The following is a 20,558-nucleotide window of genomic DNA, read 5'->3' on the forward strand; positions in this document are numbered from 1 at the left end:
AGAAAATGTTCTCATCCAATTCTAGGCAGGATGAGGAGCCTAGGCGCCTCTATTGAGGAGGGGAAAGTGTTCATGTTAAGATCAGTTAAATAAACAATGGTTTGGTGCAAATCTATTGATACTAATATAAAACTATCAAGAAACTGTAAAGACAAATGAATCAGAATGCAGCAGCTTTTAATGCTGAAAAGAAAGCATCTTTTATTTTTTTCTCTCTGGGCCCTCCTGTGCGAGGGGATGCGTGGGCATAGGTGTACATCTCTCACTGACACAGACATACACGGGGAAAGAAGCTGCAGATATTACATCCTCTTGAAGCCTGGCACAGCTGAGCATTTACAATCGGCAGACGCAGAGGACCTCCCCTTTAATATCTGGATGAGGAAGTGAGAGAGGGGGAAGCTTCCCTTGAAGAGACTGGAGAGAGAGAGAAAGAAGACAACAGAGGCAGGGACCCGCGGCTAACAGCTCCCAACACTAGCGAGATGGTCGCAGAAGGTGTGTACATCTTTCTAACCTCTCTCTCATTGTTGCATTTAATCCCTCACTGTGTCTCCCTTTTTAACAAATCGGCCAGCTTCTTATTTTGCAGAGTTCAGGTTTGAAATCTGGCTTTCTGTAACCATCGAGCTGCTACAAAACGCACAAGCCTGAAGTTGGTCAGCCGAGCTATGAGTTTGGCTGAACTTTGAATTCAGTAGATTGAGATGCCAGGATCTACACTGTCCTTTCTTCTTTGCAAAAAGAAAGTCTTGCGTTGGTCTCACCGGTGAATTCAAACCAACACCGATTGCTGTGCTCCAGCCGCAGTTAGTGGAGTCTGTTTGCCTGTATGTGTTAAAAGTGGTTGTGCCTGAAGAGATAGAGTGAGGGATCCAACAAAACTGGGACCTCATTGAGTCTCGAACGCTTAAAGTGCCACCATCAGTCTTTAGGAATACTTAGCTTGTCTCCCTCTATCCAGTCTGGAGGTGCACTCTGCAGGGTAGGAGCTCTGATTTTTCTTCAAGCTACTGCTTCAGAGAGATTATAACCTTCAAAAACTGCTCTGAGAACTGCAGATATGAATCATGTGTGAGATGGTAATGTGTTACTAGATAATGTTTGCTTCTTGCTTATTTTATACTGTTGTGAATTCACACATTGAAGTTGCCATTATCCATTTGGGACTTAACAGAATCATATTCTCAGCTATTCCAACATGGGTACAATCCCAATTATCTAATATCTTTTTCTGAGTATTAAAAACGAGCCATGAGAGAAATCTAAAGCAATTTCCTGGCCATGTTGTTGACAGTAATTTGCTCTTGGAATGAATCATTTGTTAATAGAATCACATATTATAATATAAAAATAGCACCACATCGCAGTTATTGCCACAAAGCCTATACATTTTCGTCAGGATTTGGCAGGCCATGCTGTTGTGAACTTCTGTGTTTCTGGTCTCAGAATCCTCTGTGGTTGCAGAAAGTTTGTTTTTTCAGAGTGGGTCAGTGCCAGTGGTGACACAGTTAGCAATCAGAGGGGTACAGTTTCAAGATGAGTGGCAAAAGCTCTAGTGGGGATTTTAAAAAAAAGGTACCATGTTGTTAGTGTGTGAAATTTGTTGCCTGAAAGGATGGGGGAACAGATTTAACAATAACTTTAAATGATGACAGTATTTTCCAATTCATAAATAGGCCATTCGGCCCCCAACAGTGTTACTGCTCCATGTGAGTCTCCTTCCATACCTCCATTTAACTCTATTTGTGGATTCTTCCGTTCTGTTCTGTGTGTTTACCTAGCTTCTCCCATTTACGATAAAATGTGCACTGTGCAAGATATTAATTTATGTTATTTGTCACAGTTACTGCTTGTGGTAGTCAGCTCACCATCTCTGGATAATGGATTTTCTCTTGAATTCCCAGCTGAATTGATTAGTTTGTGTGCGTGTGTGCACGCGAGCTCTGTGCTGCGGACCTTGAGTATTGCTGAAACAAAAGACGTGTTGTCAAGGATTTTTATTTCACATTCACCAGGATAAAGGCAACAACACCAAATTTCAAACAGTCCCAGCAAATTATATTCCAAGAGAAAAGGGTGCTGATTGGATGGTGAGTGGACTCGGTTGGTTGCATGGAAAAGGCAACTGGAGCCAGTAGGCATTGCAAGTTCCTCCTAATGGTTTCAAAGATGAGGTGTAAGGCTTGATCATATTCCTTTTATTTGCAGAGAAGAGGCTCCCATTATGAGCATAGCTTTAGCTGGTGTAAATGGCCCACCTACAAGCTCGACAGAATGGCGGTGTGCAATTCCTGTTATCATCCCTACTGCTTAATCCATGGCAACACATTGGCCCAACTGAGCCACTTTGCCCTTTGTTCAGAAATGGATGGAACAAGACTCTATTTGATGGAAAAAAACCCACAAACAGTGGAGCCTTGTTAGAGTCTGTGTACACAGACCATTAAAATGTCTCAAGCGAGAAACATGAAGACCGATAGAATGATAACCTTTTAATCCAGAATGCCAAGAGTAGAAGTCATGCTTTGCGTATCCAAAGTCATGTTTAGACCTCACCTGGTGTGCCATGGGCAGCTCTTGGTACCATACCATACCACAGGAAGGATGTACTGGCCTTGCAGAGAGTGTACTGGACTCCAAATGTTAAATTCTGAATAGAGTTCACACTGGAGCTTTATTCCATTGAATTTAGCTTAAAGGATCAAAGTATTTGGAAGGTTATAGAGTGAACAAACTAGGGAAAGTTATTTTCTCAGGTAGGATTGTCGAGAATGTGAAATGAAAAATTGGCCCTTCTGGAGGAAAATTAGGAAATAATTCCACACTTAGGATCGTTGAAAGATTTTTTTGCAATTTTAGCAGACAGCAGTTGGATCACTTGTTAATCTGTGATTGAGTAGGTGTTTGTTAAACAAAGATGCCAAGGAATATGGAGCAAGGATGTCTATTATGGGCTAAGATTGTAGATCAGTCATTATCCCACAGAATGGGGTGCACTCGGGTAGGTTGACTGTTGACTTCTCCTTTATTTATGGAGGCATTTTCCCTCTGGAACATAAGTAGGTACTGGAGACCTCCAATCTGGCACCAAGGACTGTGGTATTGTGGATTTTGGGTTAGGTGGTTGAGGCTATGGTCAGTTCAGGTCAGACTGGGCCATGTGGGTCAAGAGGTGTTTGGAGCAAGGGATAGAGGGCAGTGGCAGCTGATAACACATCTGGATCCACACTGGATCCATACAGCTTTGAACTGAATTGACAAAGTAACTTATTCGTTTAAAGATTGTAAACCATTAAGGACTATTCTGAAATGGCCTATTTTGGATACCACCTGTTTTTGGATAACCAGTAACCTGTAGTGGCAGCAAAAATATTTGGAAGGGTATGGGGAAAGGATGGAGGAATGTGTCTAATTCACTAGCCCTTTGGCCAGTATGGGAATGAGTTACAGAACATTTCAAGGTTTGATATCTTCACCCAGTTGGCTGAGAAGAGGTTTCAGATTGCCAGTGGTGATACCACAATTCCCAGCTGGAAGTTAATTTCCCTGTCAAAGGTGTTCAGAGACAGCATTATTAGAAGTGACAAAGAATATATATCTACTCATCATAATGGGTTGGAGAAATTATCTTGGTTTTATTGTTACTGTAGATCCTACCTGAGGATCTATTTATTGTAGTTTATGATGATTTTTTGAGTAAAAAGGGCCTCAATTATTTGCTTTAGTGTGAATGACTGAATAGGCCGGGGTTGAGAATAGTGATAATGGGAACTGCAGATGCTGGAGAATCCAAGATAATAAAATGTGAGGCTGGATGAACACAGCAGGCCCAGCAGCATCTCAGGAGCACAAAAGCTGACTTTTTGGCCGAGACCCTTCATCAGAGAGGGGGATGGGGTGAGGGTTCTGGAATAAATAGGGAGAGAGAGGGAGGCGGACCGAAGATGGAGAGAAAAGAAGATAGGTGGAGAGGAGAGTATAGGTGGGGAGGTAGGGAGGGGATAGGTCAGTCCAGGGAAGACGGACAGGTCAAGGAGGTGGGATGAGGTTAGTAGGTAGGAGATGGAGGTGTGGCTTGGGATGGGAGGAAGGGAGGGGTGAGAGGAAGAACAGGTTAGGGAGGCAGAGACAGGCTGGACTGGTTTTGGGATGCAGTGGGTGGAGGGGAAGAGCTGGGCTGGTTGTGTGGTGCAGTGGGGGGAGGGGACAAACTGGGCGGGTTTTGGGATGTGGTGGGGCAAGGGGAGATTTTGAAGCTGGTGAAGTCCACATTGATACCATTGGACTACAGGGTTCCCAAGCGGAATATGAGTTGCTGTTCCTGCAACCTTCGGGTGGCATCATTGTGGCACTGCAGGAGGCCCACGATGGACATGTCATCTAAAGAATGGGAGGGGGAGTGGAAATGGTTTGCGACTGGGAGGTGCAGTTGTTTATTGCGAACCGAGTGGAGGTGTTCTGCAAAGCCGTCCCCAATTCTCCGCTTGGTTACCCCAATATAGAGGAAGCCACACCGGATACAATGGATACAGTATACCACATTGGCAGATGTGCAGGTGAACCTCTGCTTAATATGGAAGGTCATCTTGGGGCCTGGAATAGGGGTGAGGGAGGAGGTGTGGGGGCAAGTGTAGCATTTCCTGCGGTTGCAGGGGAAGGTGCTGGGTGTGGTGTGGTTGGAGGGCAGTGTGGAGCGAACAAGGGAGTCACGGAGAGAGTGGTCTCTCCGGAAAGCAGACAAGGGTGGGGATGGAAAAATGTCTGGGTGGTGGGGTCGGATTGTAGATGGCGGAAGTGTCAGAGGATGATGCGTTGTATCCAGAGGTTGGTGGGGTGGTGTGTGAGAATGAGGGGGATCCTCTTTGGGCGGTTGTGGCGGGGGCGGGGTGTGAGGGATGTGTTGCGGGAAATACGGGAGACGCGGTCAAGGGCGTTCACGATCACTGTGGGAGGAAAGTTGCGGTCCTTGAAGAACTTGGACATCTGGGATGTGCAGGAGTGGAATGGGAGCAGATGCGGCGGAGGCGGAGGAGTTGGGAATAGGGGATGGAATTTTTGCAGGAGGGTGGGTGGGAGGAGGTGTATTCTAAGTAGCTGTGGGAATAGGTGGGCTTGAAATGGACATCAGTTACAAGCTGGTTGCCTGAGATGGAGACTGAGAGGTCCAGGAAGGTGAGGGATGTGCTGGAGGTGGCGCAGGTGAACTGAAGGTTGGGGTGGAAGGTGTTTGTGAATTGGATAAACTGTTCGAGCTCCTCTGGGGAGCAAGAGGCGGCGCCGATACAGTCATCAATGTAACGGAGGAAGAGGTGGGGTTTGGGGCCTGTGTAGGTGCCGAAGAGGGACTGTTCCACGTAACGTACAAAGAGGCAGGCATAGCTGGGGCCCATGTGGGTGCCCATGGCCACCCCCTTTGTCTGTAGGAAGTGGGAGGAATCGAAAGAGAAGTTGTTGAGGGTGAGGACGAGTTCGGCTAGGCGGATGAGGGTGTTGGTGGAGGGGGACTGGTCGGGCCTGCGGATCAGGAAGAAGCGGAGGGCCTTGAGGCCATCTGCATGCGGAATACAGATGTATAGGGACTGGACGTCCATGGTGAAAATGAGGTGTTGGGGGCCAGGGAATTGGAAGTTCTGGAGGAGGTGGAGGGCGTGGGTGGTGTCACGGACGTAGGTAGGGAGTTCCTGGACCAAAGGGGATAAAGTGGAGTACAGATAGGTGGAGATGAGTTCAGTGGGGCAGGAACAGGCTAAGACAATGGGTCCACCAGGGCAGGCAGGTTTGTGGATTTTGGGAAGGAGATAGAAACGGGCCGTGCGGGGTTGGGGAACAATGAGGTTGGAGGCTGTGGGTGGGAGGTCATGGAAGGTGTTGGAGATGATGGTTTGGTGCTCGGGTGTGGGGTCATGATCGAGGGGGCGGTAGGAGGAGGTGTCGGAGATTTGGTGTTTGGCCTCGGCAATGTAGAGGTCAGTGCGCCATACTACCACTGCGCCACCCTTGTCTGCGGGTTTGATGGTGAGGTTGCGGTTGGAGCGGAGCGAGCGGAGGGCAGCCCGTTCTGCGGGGGAGAGGTTGGAGTGGGTGAGAGGGACGGAGAGGTTGAGGTGGTTAATGTCTCGACGGCAGTTGGAGATGAAGAGGTCGAGGGAGAGTAGGAGGCCTGGGGGTGGTGTCCAGGAGGAGGACTTGTGTTGGAAGTGGGCGAAGGGGTCAGTGGAGGGAGGGTTAGGCTCCCGGTTGAAGAAGTAGGCATGGAGGCGAAGGCGGCGGAAAGACTGCTCTATGTCCAACCGTGACTGGTATTCGTTGATGTGTGGTTGTAGGGGGACAAAGGTGAGCCCCTTGCTTAGGACTGACCGTTCGTCCTCAGTCAGTGGGAGGTCTGGGGGGATGGTGAAGATGTGGCAGGGCTCAGTGTGGCTGTCTTCGGACAGGGTTCAGAATAGGCTGTTCATTGTATTAATGTGCGTACAGCTCCACTTCCTACATCACTGGGCACTTGGTTAATTTATACTTGTCAAGTCTTCGCGGTAATCATACCTTAAGGTCAGATACAGTTGGCAGACATGGGAGAGGTGTTCCAGTTAGAAATATTGATGGCCGTTTTGTAATAATGGATAGCGACAATGTCAAGGTGTCACATTTTAATTCCGCCTCCTGGAGTTAGGAGAATTCATAGACTGTGGCCTATGTGTGAGGTGTTTAAAGGTTTAAGGGACAACTCCCTGTGTGTGTCCTCAGGGGCCTGAGGTGCTTTAATTCCATGGAAATGGATGATCGTTTGTGGAAGGTATGTTGTTGAGCACTGAGCGAAATACTTGCAAAACTTGCTCATTAGAGGAAGCTGTTGAGAAATAGTTTAAACAGCCACTTAAAGCTTTTGTTGGGTTTCCTATAGAAAGTATAGTCCACAAATGGATAGTCTTTAGAAATTCTACCATTATTTTTGTGACCCTTGGTATGAAGCCGTTCTTTTCAAGCAGGCTTTTGACCACAGGGGCTCAGCGGTTAGCACTGCTGCCTCACAGCGCCAGGGACCTGGGCTCAGTTCTACCCTTGGATGTCTGTGTGGAGTTCACACGTTCTTCCTGTGTCTGCGTGGGTTTCCTCCCACAATCCAGAGATGTGCAAGTTAGGTGGATTGGCCATGCTAAATTGTCTCATAGTGTCCAGCGATGGGCAGGTTTCGTGGGTTAGCCATGGGAAATTCAGGGTTAAAGGGATAGGGTAGGGGGTGGTCTGGATGGGATGGTCTTTGGAGGGTCAGTGTGGATTTGATGGGTTGAATAGCCTCCTTTCCCACTGTAGGGATTTTATGATACTGTGATCTCTCCTGAAATGGTGATTGACTATAGTATTTTAGTATTGCTGATAAGACACATTTTGTTGAAGCTTTTTTGTCTCATATATCAGGACAAGTCACAAGAATGCCAAATTAAAGGGAAAACCAACATTTACATTGCATGAGAGGAGACTGGTGATTAGTTGACAAGTGGACTCTGGTCATGGCTTTGCCATGGACCAATGAGAGTGCACTTTCCAACTAATCAGCACTGTCCTCTCGTACTGCATAAATATTGAATTTCTCCATAAATTGGTATTCTTGTGAATTGCCCTGATGTGTGCAAGACAAAATTACTGAAAAAAAGTCTTACCTTTTATATTATAGCTGTTGAAGATGCTGTATACGTATATTTGACTTATGCCTTTACCCAGGCAACAAAAGCGAAATTTTCACATACCAGAAGAGAATTGGCACACCCTGAGTTTCATTGCAGAATTACCCAGAATTACTTCAAAGTCTTTCAGGCAGAAAGTTAATCCTCGTTATAAAACAAAGCTTCAAATTGCTGCCTGGAGGACGACCATCATGTAGTGCAAGCTGGTGTTAAATGGATGACGGATCTGTTTTTCGTTCAGTGCCTGGAAGTGGAGGATAGATTATTTACTGGTAAATGTTTTGCACATTTTCAGAATTACTGGGATTGGGAGGGATCTCAGAGAGAGCTGATATTTCCGTGTTGTGGATTGTTGTCTAGAGCAGATTTGTCAAAAAAAAACATTGGCACTCGATCAACAGAATGTTTCTAGTCATTCTTCAGTGCACTTTAGAAGTGTTCTAATCAGCAGGGATTGTGTACTTTAAAATAAAATCATGCAAGGAATCATTACCTATAGCGTTAGATTTTCCCAGTGAGCTGTTTGGAATATTGCAGCTGCAAGAACATGAAAACTTGGCATCTACCATTGGAATGTTTTTGGGTATTTAGTTATGATGAAAGTACAGAACACGCACAAGATTGAATTTGTGTCTAATCGGGCTGATTTTAACTTGCAAAACCTCATCCAGGTTAGAAATATTTTGTACAGTATGTGGAATCCTTAATTTTAAAATAAAGACTGGTGTGTTAAGAAAGTGAAAACGTCATAATGCTAGTAAGATCAGCACTATGTAAGAAAGACTTGCATTTATATGGCTTCCTGAAAGCACTTTATCGACAATTTGCACACAACAGGGAGATGATGACCAGATAATTATTAAAGGATTAATATTGGCCATGTCAACAGGCTTAATGTCCATCTTAGATATAGTGGCAAAGTGCAGAGGAGCCTTTATATGTCCATTTGAGCAGCTGGACTTGGTTGGATGTCCCATTGGAAGATGGCACCTGTGATGGGATGACACTCCATTGGTATTGCATTGGACTGTCAGGCTGAGCTGTGAGCTCAACTCTTTGGGGTTATGCATGATGTTCTGATCAAAAGGCTGACACAACATCTGTTATAATACAAGGCTGTCAGAATGTTATTGACCGTAGAGAGAGTTCATCACCATAGAACCACAGACATGATGAAAGCATAGCAGGGGGCTGTTTGGCCCATCTTGTCCATGCCGACACAAAGACACCCAGATGCCCTTTCGAATTCCATCTTCCTGCACGTGGCCCATAGCCCTGCAGCTCGCAGGAGCAGACCCAGACACTTGCATGAAGAGTTTAAGGTCTCTGCCTCCACAATCAACTCGAGCAGCGAATGCCAGACACACACCACTTTCTGTGTAAAAATATTTTTCCTCATGCCCCCTTTAATCCTTCGGCCACTTAGCTTGCATCAATGACTCCTTGTTTTTGAACTCTCTACCAAGGGAGACAGGTTCCTTCTGTTTACTCTATCTCTACGCTTCACCGTTTGTATACCTGAATCATGTCACCCCTCAGCCTTCTCTGTTCCGAGGAAAATAACCCCAATCTCTCCTCGTAGCTACAATTCTCCAACCCTGGAAACATTCTAGTAAATCTTTTCTGCACTCTCTCTAGAGCATCCTTCCTGTAACGTGGTGGCCAGAACTATGCACAATACTCCAGCCTCACCAGTGTCTTATACAGCTCATCATTTTATCCCTACTTTTGCAATCTATACCTCTGCCAATAAAGGAGAACATTCCATCTGTCTTCTTTACAACCTCATCTGTGTGTACTGCTACCTTTTGGGACCTGTGCACTTGCACACCAAGGTCTCTCACTTCATCTATCCCTCTCAGTATATTCCTGATTATTCTGTATTCCGTTTCACTGTTGGCTTCCCTAAATGCATCACCTCACATTTCCCAGAGTTGAACTCCTTTCCTGCACACTCCACTAAGCCATTGATATCATTTTGGAATTTACCTCTATCCTTTACATCATCCACCATGTGGCCAATATTGATGTCATCTGTACATTTCCCAACTGTCCCCCCATGTTGAAGTCCAAATTGTTAATGTATAAAACAAACAGCAGGGCTCCCAATAGTGAGTCCTACGGAACATCACTTGAACTAGCTTTCCACTCGGTAGGGCAGTCATCGACCAACCCCCTTTGGTTCCTGTTACAAAGCTAACTCTAGATCCAATCATTTGTGCACAGTGTGCACAACATTGTTAAGAGAGATGACTTAAAGTGAAAAATGAAGCAACGGCAATTTGTCTTTGACAGAGAGTGTAGCCTGTCATAACCCAACTGAAATTGCTTTTCAAAAAGATACACACAAACCATGAGTTTAGCATCACTGCCAAGCTGAAACTATTTTGCACTGATGCAGATATTGCGCAGTTTAGGAAGAATATTTACTCCAAAAATGCTAATGTTACCTTCTGTAACACAACAAATTGGGCAGAGCTATGGGTGATACTGAAGAATCTAACAAACAATTTATTATGACTATTACACACAAACATTACACTTCTCGTTTGCCTAAGCGTCTGAGCTCATATTAAGCTAATAGGTTACAGCAGAGCAACATGCCTCCAGTTCTCCAAGTGATCTGATGTAAAATGGAGTTTGAGACCTTTCAATCCTTGGGTCACATGCTGCTATACAGTGATGATGCCATGAGCGTGTCTGGTAAAGACATACTGGCATTCTGACCAGATACAGAGCGGAAACAAACTGTGTGGTTAAGTCAGTTTGCTGCTTTCAGGGATTGTCCTTCTGCTTCACTCACTGGTTGTGTCATGACTGCAGATGAGAGCTCTGTTAACACTGTAATAACTACATATAAAATTAACAAACAAGTAAAGACCAGTTGGTTCCTCAGGTCTGTGCTACTCCAGGATGGCTGGTACTTTGGAACTGAATATTCAGCCTGGCCTCATCCTCGGACATATAATCATATTTTTTTTTAAAAAAGCAGAAGGAAGGAAACATAAGCCCACCAAGACATAAAAGATTCTGGACAATTTATGTCTGGGAACCTGAGACCAAAAGCATTGTGGGGGACCCACGGTTACCTAGTGTCAGTGCAAGAGTCAAGCTGACACAGAAAGAGGCCAGTTAGCCCATTGAGACCATGTTGGCTCTTCGTGGAGCACCTGGTCTGTCCTGTACACCTGTTCTATCCCTTTAGTCCCACAAGGCTATTGTACTGATAAGGTTCCCCACAGCAGGCTCATTCATAAAGTCAGGAGGTATGGGATACATGGTAATTTGGCTGTCTGGATTCAGAATTGGTTGGCTGACAGGAGGCAGAGAGTGTTTGTAGATGGTAAGTATTCTGCCTGGAGGTCAGTGCTGAGTGGTGTCCCGCAGGGCTCTGTTCTTGGGCCTCTGCTCTTTGTAGTTTTTATAAATGACTTGGATGAGGAGGTTGAGGGGTGGGTTAGTATGTTTGCTGATGACACCAAGGTTGGAGGTGCCGTTGATAGTATCGAGGGCTATTGCAGGCTTCAGCGAGACATTGACAGAATGTAGAGCTGGGCTGAGAAATGGCAGATGGAGTTCAACCTGGATAAGTGCGAAGTGATGCATTTTGGAAGGTCGAACTTAAAGTCTCAATATAGGATTAAAGGCAGGATTCTCGGCAGTGTGGAGGAACAGCAGGATCTTGGTGTTCAAGTGCATAGCTCCCTCAAAGTTGCCACCCAAGGGGATAAGATTGTTAAGAAAGCATATGATGTTTTGGCTTTCATTAACAGTCGGATCAAGTTTAAGAGCCGTGAGGTTATGCTGCACCTCTACAAAACCCTGGTGCAACCACACTTGGAATATTGTGTCCAGTTCTGGTCGCCCTATTATAGGAAAGATGTGGAGGCTTTGGAGAGGGTTCAAAGGAGGTTCACCAGGATGCTGCCTGGACTGGAGGGCTTGTCTTACGAGGAGAGGTTGATTGAGCTTGAACTTTTCTCTCTGGAGAGAAGGAGGAAGAGAGGTGACCTGATCAAGGTGTTCAAGGTAATAAGAGGCATGGATAGAGTCGATAGCCAGAGACTTTTCCCCAGGGCAGGATTGACTGCCACAAGGGGTCATAGTTTTAAGGTGTTAGGAGGAAGGTATAGAGGAGACGTCAGAGGGAGTTTCTTCACCCAGAGAGTTGTGAGTGCATGGAATAGTTTACCAGTGGTAGTCGTGGAAGCAGAGTCATTAGTGACATTTAAGCAACTGCTGGACATGCACATGGACAGCAGTGAATTGAGGGGAATGTATGTTAGGTTATTTTATTTATGGATTAGGATTATTCCACGGCACAACATTGTGGGCCGAAGGGCCTGTACTGTGCTGTACTATTCTGTGTTCTATGTTCTATGTTCTATATCTATCCAGCTCCCATTGGAGATTATTGGTTTTCTCTGGTTCAAGTTCATTACCGTTTGTTGCATTCAAACAAATTCCTTCATCCTGTCTCAACATCTTCCCTGGTCCTTGTTCCCCATCAACTAATGAGAAATATTTTGCTGATCATGCCCATGATAATCTTGTATCTCTTTATCAACCTCGCCATGCTGTCCTTGGAGGGAAGCAGATTTAATCCCAGTTTCTTCAGCCTTGTTTTGCGGTGCTAAAGGTCATTCAGACACACGTTCAGATTGTAATTTTTACATTTAAGCATCTAATGCACTCACATGATGTTCCTTCATCCAAGATTTTAATGAAGACATTTAACTGTTTATTTTAAATAAGTTGAAACTTCCTTAAACGGGATAGTTGGAAAGTATGTCATGTGTTCACACATCAAGATGGTTGACTATTGTGAGTTTCTAGGCAAGTAGGGAGGTCATACCAATTGCACAGGGCATTGGTTAGAGTTTGTCTGGAGAACTGTGTACTGTTTTAGCCTGTTAATCAATGAATAGCAGTCCACAGAGGTTTATCAGACTAATACCTGAAATGAGCAGGTTATCTTAGGAAAAGTTGGACAGGATAGATCTGTATCTGCTGGAGTTTAAAAACATAAGAGGCAGTTGGTTGAAACACTTAAGATGCTGAGGGGAATTAACGAGGGAAATGTGGAAGGAATATTTACAGTGGTGGGAGAATCTAGATTTGGGGATCCCTGTGTAAAAATAAAGGATTTGCTGATTTAGAATAGATAAGAAAAAGATTATTTTCTCTCTCCTCAATTCTCTTCCCCAAAAGGTGGTTGAAGCAGAGCCTTTGAATATTTTTAAGGTGGAGGTAGATAGATTCTTCTTATGTGGGGGGTGAAATGGTGGAGCAGATTTGAGGCACATCCTCCTGTTCCAAAAAAATTTGCATGTTACCTTCTCTTGAGCAGTATTTCCTGCACCCTCAGCTCGTATTTCTCAATCAGGGAAATGAACAAGAACATTTAGCCTCCATCCGTTTGAAACCAACTGAGTGTACAAATGACTTGGCTTAATGTGAATCTTCTGTTGCGTTCAGCAACCTTATTCTGTTCGGATCCATTCAGTTGGAGGCTGTAATTTAGTTCGCTTTTGTTCCTGATTCCTTTTGTGTGTTTGCTGAGTGGCTGACTTTCCCAGTCATGCGCTGTTAATCCTGGTGTGAAATACAGTATAGTGTGGAGTCAAACTCATAGAATCTTGCAGCATGGAAGCAGTCCAACCAGTCCATGCCAAACATAATCCCAAACTAAACTAGTCCCACCTGCCTGCGTTTCGCCCATATCTGCCCAAAGCTCTTGTATTCATGAATTTATCCAAATTTCTCTTCAGCATTCTAACTGTACATATACCCACCACTTCCTCTGGCAATTTATTCTGCACATGAACCACTTACTGTATCAAAAAAAAATTACCCCTCGTGCCTCTTTTTAAAATCTTTGTCCTCTCACCTTAAAAAAGTGCCCCCTAGTCTTGAAATTTCCTCGCCTCACTGCAGGGAAAAGATAACAGCCATTCACCATGTCTATACCCCTTGTTAATTTAAAAATCTGTATAATGTCACCACTTGACCTCCCACGCTCCAGTGAAAAAAGTCCCAGCTAGTCCAGCTTCTCCCTCTAACTCAACCCTTCCATTCCTGGCAACATCCTGCTATATCTTCTCTGAACTCTCTCCAGCTTAATAATTACCCTTCCTGTGACAGGGAGACCAGAACTGGACACAGTATTCCAAAAGAGGCCTCACCACTGTCCTGTACAACCTCAGCATGACTTCCCATCTCCTATACTCAAAGGTCTGAGCAATGAAGGCAAGTGCACTAAACGCCTTATAAACCACCCTCTCTAAATGTGACGCAAATTTCAAAGAATTATGTACCTGAACCCCTAGGTCTCTCTGTTCTACAACACCACCCTACTTTTAATTGTATAAGTTCTGGATTTGTTTGTTTTACCAAAATGTAATACCTCGCAATTATCCAAATTAAAATCTATCTGCCTCTCCTCAGCCCATTGGCCCAATCGATCAAGATCTCTTTGTAATTGGCAAGCTTACTAACCTTGCGTTCTACATTCGTATCTAAATCATTTATATAAATGACAGATAAAAGTGGAGCCAACACCATCCCTGTGAAACGCAGCTTGTCACAGGCCTCCTGTCCGAAAAACGACCCACCACCTCCACCCTCTGTCTTCTACCGTCCAGCCAGCTTTGAATCCATTTGGCAAGCTCTCCTTGAATCCCATTTTGATCTAACTTTACTGATTAGTCAACCGAGCAGATCCTTGTCAAAGCCTTTAGTGGTTTCAACAGCTTTTTAAAATGTGTTCTAACTCTTCCCAGTTCACAAAATCCCAATAGTCGCAGCACAGAAGGTGCCTGTTCAGCCCATCGTATCTGCTAGCAGATTGTGACTGCGTGCCAATCTTGCTGCCTTTCCCTAAATCCCTGCGCTCCATTTTTATCTAAATACCCATCGAGTGCCCTCTTCAATGCCTTAGTTGTACCTGCCCCGACACATTTCCAGGCAGTGCATTCCATACCCTAACTACTCGCTGTGTGAAAATGTTTATTTTTCTCTCATCACCCTTGCTTTATTTACACATCACTTTGAATGTAAACCTTCTGATTCCTATTCCTTTTCCGACTGAGATGGCTTCTCACTCTCTGCTTTATCCAGTCTACTCATGATTTTGGAAACTTCAATCGAATCTCCTCTTAGTTTTCTCTCCAGGGAGAACAATTCCCAGCTCCTTCAATCTGTCCTTTATAACCTGAAGTTTCTCATTCCTGGAGCCATTCTTGTAAATTTAAAGAAATTTCATAGAAAGAAATGGACAAAGTAAGCAGTAACAATCATTAACTTGCCAGGATAGTTTCTGAAATGTTGACGCTCCTGCATGTTAATATTTGTAGTTTCATTTTCCTCTCTCTGCTGAAACAAGCTTGCTGTTATCTGTCCTAACAGGCTGGGTTGTTCTGTTTCAACTTGTTGAAGTTTCAAGCGCCAAGCAAATTTTTATTTCTGGATTATACATTGCCAGCATGCTGGACCAGTTTCTTTTAAGAAAGAACCCGTTAATGAGTGATAACCGGTGACATCGCAGTGAGTCTGTGGGAAACGAAACTGTGATATATTCACCTGTGATGAGGGGAAGTGAAAGGACTGATTGGGCCAGGAATTCCCATCAAAATGTCAAATGCAGAGTTACTAAACTGTCATCTCAAATTTCATTCACACATTTGTGTTCAATCTTTTACAAACCTCTTCTGGACAATACTGCAGTGAGTTTAAACACTTGGATAAGTGAACTGGGCAGAACAGCAAGTCCAAGGTTCAATATTTTTCTGCTACCTGAATGTTTTAAACAAACACAAACTACCAGGGATTTGGTCTATTAAAGCAGGCACAGTGTGGATTGAGAAACTGTGATCTCAGGGTAGTGAGGAGTCAGTTTTAAAGTCACCAGCACCAGACTTTCAGGGATTTTAAACAAAGTATTATTTTGTCCACACACTCTCAGCTGGGGAAGACCTTTTGCTCTGTCAGACATGCAACAAACTTGGCAGGAAGATCCATTTTAAAGACAGGAGGTCGCTTTTACCAAAATATTAGAACCAGCCAGAACACCTAGCAGTTCACATGTCTGTAAGAGTCTGGTGGGGGAGAGAGTTTGTTCACTCTGGTGTTGAAGTTCAGGTCTGTTCAGACAGCAGTGGTCAGAGCATTTGCAAAGTGCTTTCGAGCTAAATGCGATCCAGTGTATCATGTAAACAACCCCTGGTAGCCTTGTAACCAGAGGTCCATTTTCTTTACAAGTGAAACAGGCTTGAGGAAGCTTTTAAAGGATATTAAGGCTTGTAGTTCGTGAAACACCAAGAAGATTCAGCTTTGTTTTCTGCTATTGTAGATGTTATTTTGCAGATGGTTTATAAGTAAGCAGTGTTTTAATCAAAAGAGTCATAAAGAAGTTTTGATGACATGGTGAGTGACTATTGGTCAGTGCATTGAGTATAGGAGTGGGGAGGTCATGTTGCAGGTGCACAGGACATTGGTTAGGCCACTTTTGGAACACTGTGTGAAATTCTGGTCTCCCTGCTATAGGAAGGATGTTGTGAAACATTAAAGGATTCAGAAAGGTTTTACAAGAATGTTGCCAGGCTTGGAGGGTGTGAGCTATAGGGAGAGGTTGATTGGCTGGGGCTATTTTCCCTGGAGAATTGGAGGCTGAGGGGTGATGTTACAGCGGCTTATAAAATCATGAGGGGCATGGATAGGGTGAATAGACAAGGACTTTTCCCCAGGAAAATGGAATCCAAACTAGAAGGCATAAGTTTAAGGTGAGAGGGGAAAGATTTAAAAGGGACTTCAAGGGGGTAACGTTTTCATGGAGAGGGTGGTGCGTGTATGGAAGGAGCTGCCAGAGAAAGTGGTGGAGGCTGGAACAATTACCACATTTAAAAGGCTGGGTATATGAATAGGAAGGGTTTGGAGGGACACCGGGCCAAATGCTGGCAAATAGGACTAGATTAATTTAGAATATCTGGTCAGCAGAGACTAGTTGGACCAAATAGGTCTGTTTCCATGCTGTATGACGCTATGATGAACGACGAAAATTGCTCACAGTGGATTGATCACATGGTCAAAAAGTTATTGATACCCTGTAGAAGGTAGATACTTAGCACTTGATATTGGGCAACCAGCCTCAGTAACCATTCTTTGTTACTGGATCAAACTCAAATTAGGGTGTCTTGATGCTTCTTATCCCTGTGCTTTGTGCATGGTTTTGAATCACAGGTGTGGTATTCCACAAAAACATCCTGTCTTAGGAATGTCCACGGTCATCCACTTCGGAAATTTCCAAAAGCCTTGATACCCTTGCAGGCTGAAAAGCTGTCTGACCTTTAAACAGCCAACTTGTCGTCGCTTGACGCCAATCTTTTAAGAAGGAATTGAGCTTTCAAAAAAATGTAATACATTCTTGCCGGCATTTGCATCATATTTTAAGACAGCGTCCACTCAGTTCTAATCTGTAAGTCAAAGATGCCTGCTTTTTGTGTAGTAATGAGCTGACTGCAGATAGGTGGAAGCACTTGGTAATAAACGAACCATGTTATTAAAGTGTTGGTGCCACAAATTTCAACATGATTAAAAATTATTCGCCCATTAAACCCAGCCTCACTGCAGCCATCAAATTATCCGTACTCTTAAATCAAATTGGACTGTGTCTCTGGACATGTGACTGATGCTTGCATATCTCAGTGCAACAACAGACTTCACTGTACAAGGTGTTGGTGAGACCACAGCTGGAGTACTGAGAGCAGTTACGGTTCTCTTATTTAAGGAAATGTATTATTTCATTGGAGACAGTTTAGAGAAAGTTCACTCTGGTGACCCCCGCCCCCGGTATAGAGGGATCGTCTTATGAGCAAAGGCTGAACAGTTGGGACTCTACTCCATGGAACAGCATGCTGACTCACAGCGCCAGGGACCTGGGTTCAAGTCTACGCTCGGGTGACTGTCTGTGTGGTGTTTGCACACTCTCCCTGTGTCTGTGTGGATTTGCTCCAGTTTCCTCCCACAGTCAAAAGATGTGCACGTTAGGTGGATTGGCCATGCTAAATTGCCCATAGCGTTCACAGATGTGGAGATTAGGTGGGCTATAGGAGTCTGGGTCTGGATTATTACACTCTGAGGATTGGTGTGGACTTGTTGGGTCAAAGGGCCTGTTTTCATTCTGTAGGGATTCTATGGATATTCACTAGAATTTAGATGACTCAGAGGCAATCTCATTGATCTGTATCAGATTAAAGGGCTTGACAGAGTAAATGCTGAGAGGACAAACCGCTCATGGGAGAGTTTGGCCCTATGAATATAGTCTCTGAGTAAAAGGTGCCAATTTCAGACTGAGATCAGGAGGAATTTACTCTCTGGGGAAGTTATCCTCTGAGGTGCTTTTAACTGCAGAGACAAGGGACAGCTTTCGAAGAGCTGTTGACTTCTCCCAAACATTCAGCAATCACAGTTATTGACATACGGGAGGCCAAAGTCGTCACGAGCCAATCAGATACTTGGTGCCGGTGGAAACTCCATTCAGGCACACCCCATAGCTCTAGTTCATCTGCAGACTGAAGGCCCCCACTATTTGAACAAAGGGCCGTGTAAACAGTGCCTACCATGTATGTCAGGTTATTTTACGTTTAAAAAGTGTAGTGATCCTTGTCTGTTAAAAACACAGACCTATTTTCCATTTCAACCCACAACTAAAATTACAGAAATATTTTGAAAAATCTTGACAATGTGTTTCAGTGATATTGCTCCATCCTTCTTCGAAAGCTGTCCCTTGTCTCTGCGGTTAAAAGCACCTCATGCCTTAAGATAACAACTTACTGGTTTTAAAAAAACACACAGCTTACAGCAACTGTTGAAGGGAAATAAACTGGCTAACTTAAGGCATGAGATAGTGGGAACTGCCGATGCTGGAGAATCTGAGGTAACAAGATGTAGAGCTCGATGAGCACAGCAGGCCAAGCAGCATCATAGGAGCAGGAAAGCTGACGTTTCGGGCCTAGACCCCTCATCAGAATTTTGTTTTCTCTAGAAGGGTCCAGACCGGAAACGTTAGCCTTCCTGCTCCTCTGATGCTTCTTGGCCTGCTGTGTTCATCCAGTTCTGCATCTTGTTATTTCAGATTCTCCAGCATCGGCAGTTCCCACTATGTCATGCCTTAAGTTAGCCAGTTTATTTCCCCTCAACGGTTGCTGTAAGCTGTGTGTTTTTTAAAACCAGCAAGTCAGAGACGTTATAAATATGGATACTCACCCTGTGTCTCCAGTCGAAGTATCTGGAGAAGGAAGATTGTGGGGCAGCAAGTCCTGACAAGCCAAAAAAACCATGTCACTGAACTCTGGGATCATGGATCGCTGAACAGCCTTCCTGGTCTTTGCCTCTGTCTAGAACACCTAGTTTTTATTGTTGTGCCTGTGTTTGTATGTCTGCATGAATGGTATAAATAATAATTCTTGTTTAGCCAGAAACCTGCTTTCTGTCAATCTGGGTCTGAGAGTGTGAATTGAGGAATCTGGAATGCTTTAAAAAATATCTTTTACTTTTGTGATGACTGGAGTTTGCTTAACCCAGTAAGGGAGATTGACATGTCCTATGCAGCGATGGAACTCTTCCTGTCTACAGTACCTTTGATAACAACAGCAGAGTACTTATGAAGGATGGTTTCAGGTTTAGCTACAATGAATGGAGCCAGGAGGACTCTGTCCTCTAAGACCAGCCTCTGCTTGGCTTCCGGCCAATGGGCAAACTGTTTGAGTGCATCGGCTGAACTGAAACACTGTCCTGGAACGTACAGAAATTCTGATAGTGCTTGTTCTCGTTCTCCGCATTTTGAATGGGCAAGATCGGGATTTTACTCGGACGAGACCAGGGATGAGGGGCTTCAGTTCTGTGCAGAAAATAGAGAAGCTGCGATTGTTTTCCCTGGACTGGAGAAGATGAAAGGGAGATTTAATCTAAGTGTTCAAAATCATGAGTTTTGGCAGAAAAATGGTTTCCAGTCATAAAGGGTTAGTAACAAAAGGAAACAGATTTAAGGGAATTGATAGGAGAACTCAAGGCGAGATGTGAATTTATTTTTGGCACAAGGTTGTGGAAAATAATTCACTCGTAATGAAACCCTAAAGAACTGCGGATGCTGTAAATCAGTAGCACAGACAAAGTTGCTGGAAAAGCTCAGCAGGCCTGGCAGCGTCTGTGAAGGAAAAACAGAGTTAATGTTTCGGGTCCTGTGACCCTTCCTCAGAAGCCGGACTCGAAATGTTAACTCTGATTTTTCCTTCTCAGATGTTGCCAGACCTGCTGAGCTTTTCCAGCAACTTTGTTTTTGTTCCTGATTCACTAGTAATGTTCTAAATAGAACTGGATAAGTACTTGGAGAGGGGAGAGACTGCCAGCTTTTACAGGGATCATGTCTATTTTGCTTAAAGGCAGACTCTTGGTACATTGAAATATGAAATGTGAGGAGGATGTTATGAGAATACAGGGTGACTTGGACAGGCTAGGTGAGTGGACGGATGCATGGCAGATGCAGTTTAATGTGGATAAATGTGTGTTTATACACTTTGGTAGCAAGAACAGGAAGGCAGATTACCTTCTAAATCGAGTCAAGTTAGGTAAAGGGGAAGTTCACCGAGATCTGGTTAAGGTCAGTTATGGTTATGTGTGATATTGTTGCTCATGTGTATTTTTTTTTGTATTAGCAAGTGCAGTTATCATCAAATTTTTAATCTGTTGTGACCTGGAGTGCACTGAGGGCGTTGACAGGGCATTTGAATCAGAGTCAATAAGACTTTTGAATGAACATATTGGGGAATACAACTGCAAAGTACAGGGGAGCTCATTGAAAATTTGTTCTGTGTATTACTT

The 20,558-nt window shown here is 44.2% G+C and overlaps 1 protein-coding gene across 1 annotated transcript in view; it reads left to right on the forward strand.

The window, feature by feature from the left end:
- Window positions 1–398: 398 nt before the first annotated feature.
- Window positions 399–20,558, forward strand: part of LOC125467232 (multiple C2 and transmembrane domain-containing protein 2-like) — a 476,933-nt gene continuing 456,773 nt past the window's right edge. Inside the window, exon 1 of the mRNA XM_048562803.2 lies at window positions 399–498. The gene's annotated coding sequence lies outside the window, so the exon portion shown is untranslated. The remainder of the gene's footprint in view (window positions 499–20,558) is intronic.

Source organism: Stegostoma tigrinum, chromosome 33 (assembly GCF_030684315.1).
Source record: "Stegostoma tigrinum isolate sSteTig4 chromosome 33, sSteTig4.hap1, whole genome shotgun sequence".
NCBI lineage: Eukaryota > Metazoa > Chordata > Chondrichthyes > Orectolobiformes > Stegostomatidae > Stegostoma > Stegostoma tigrinum.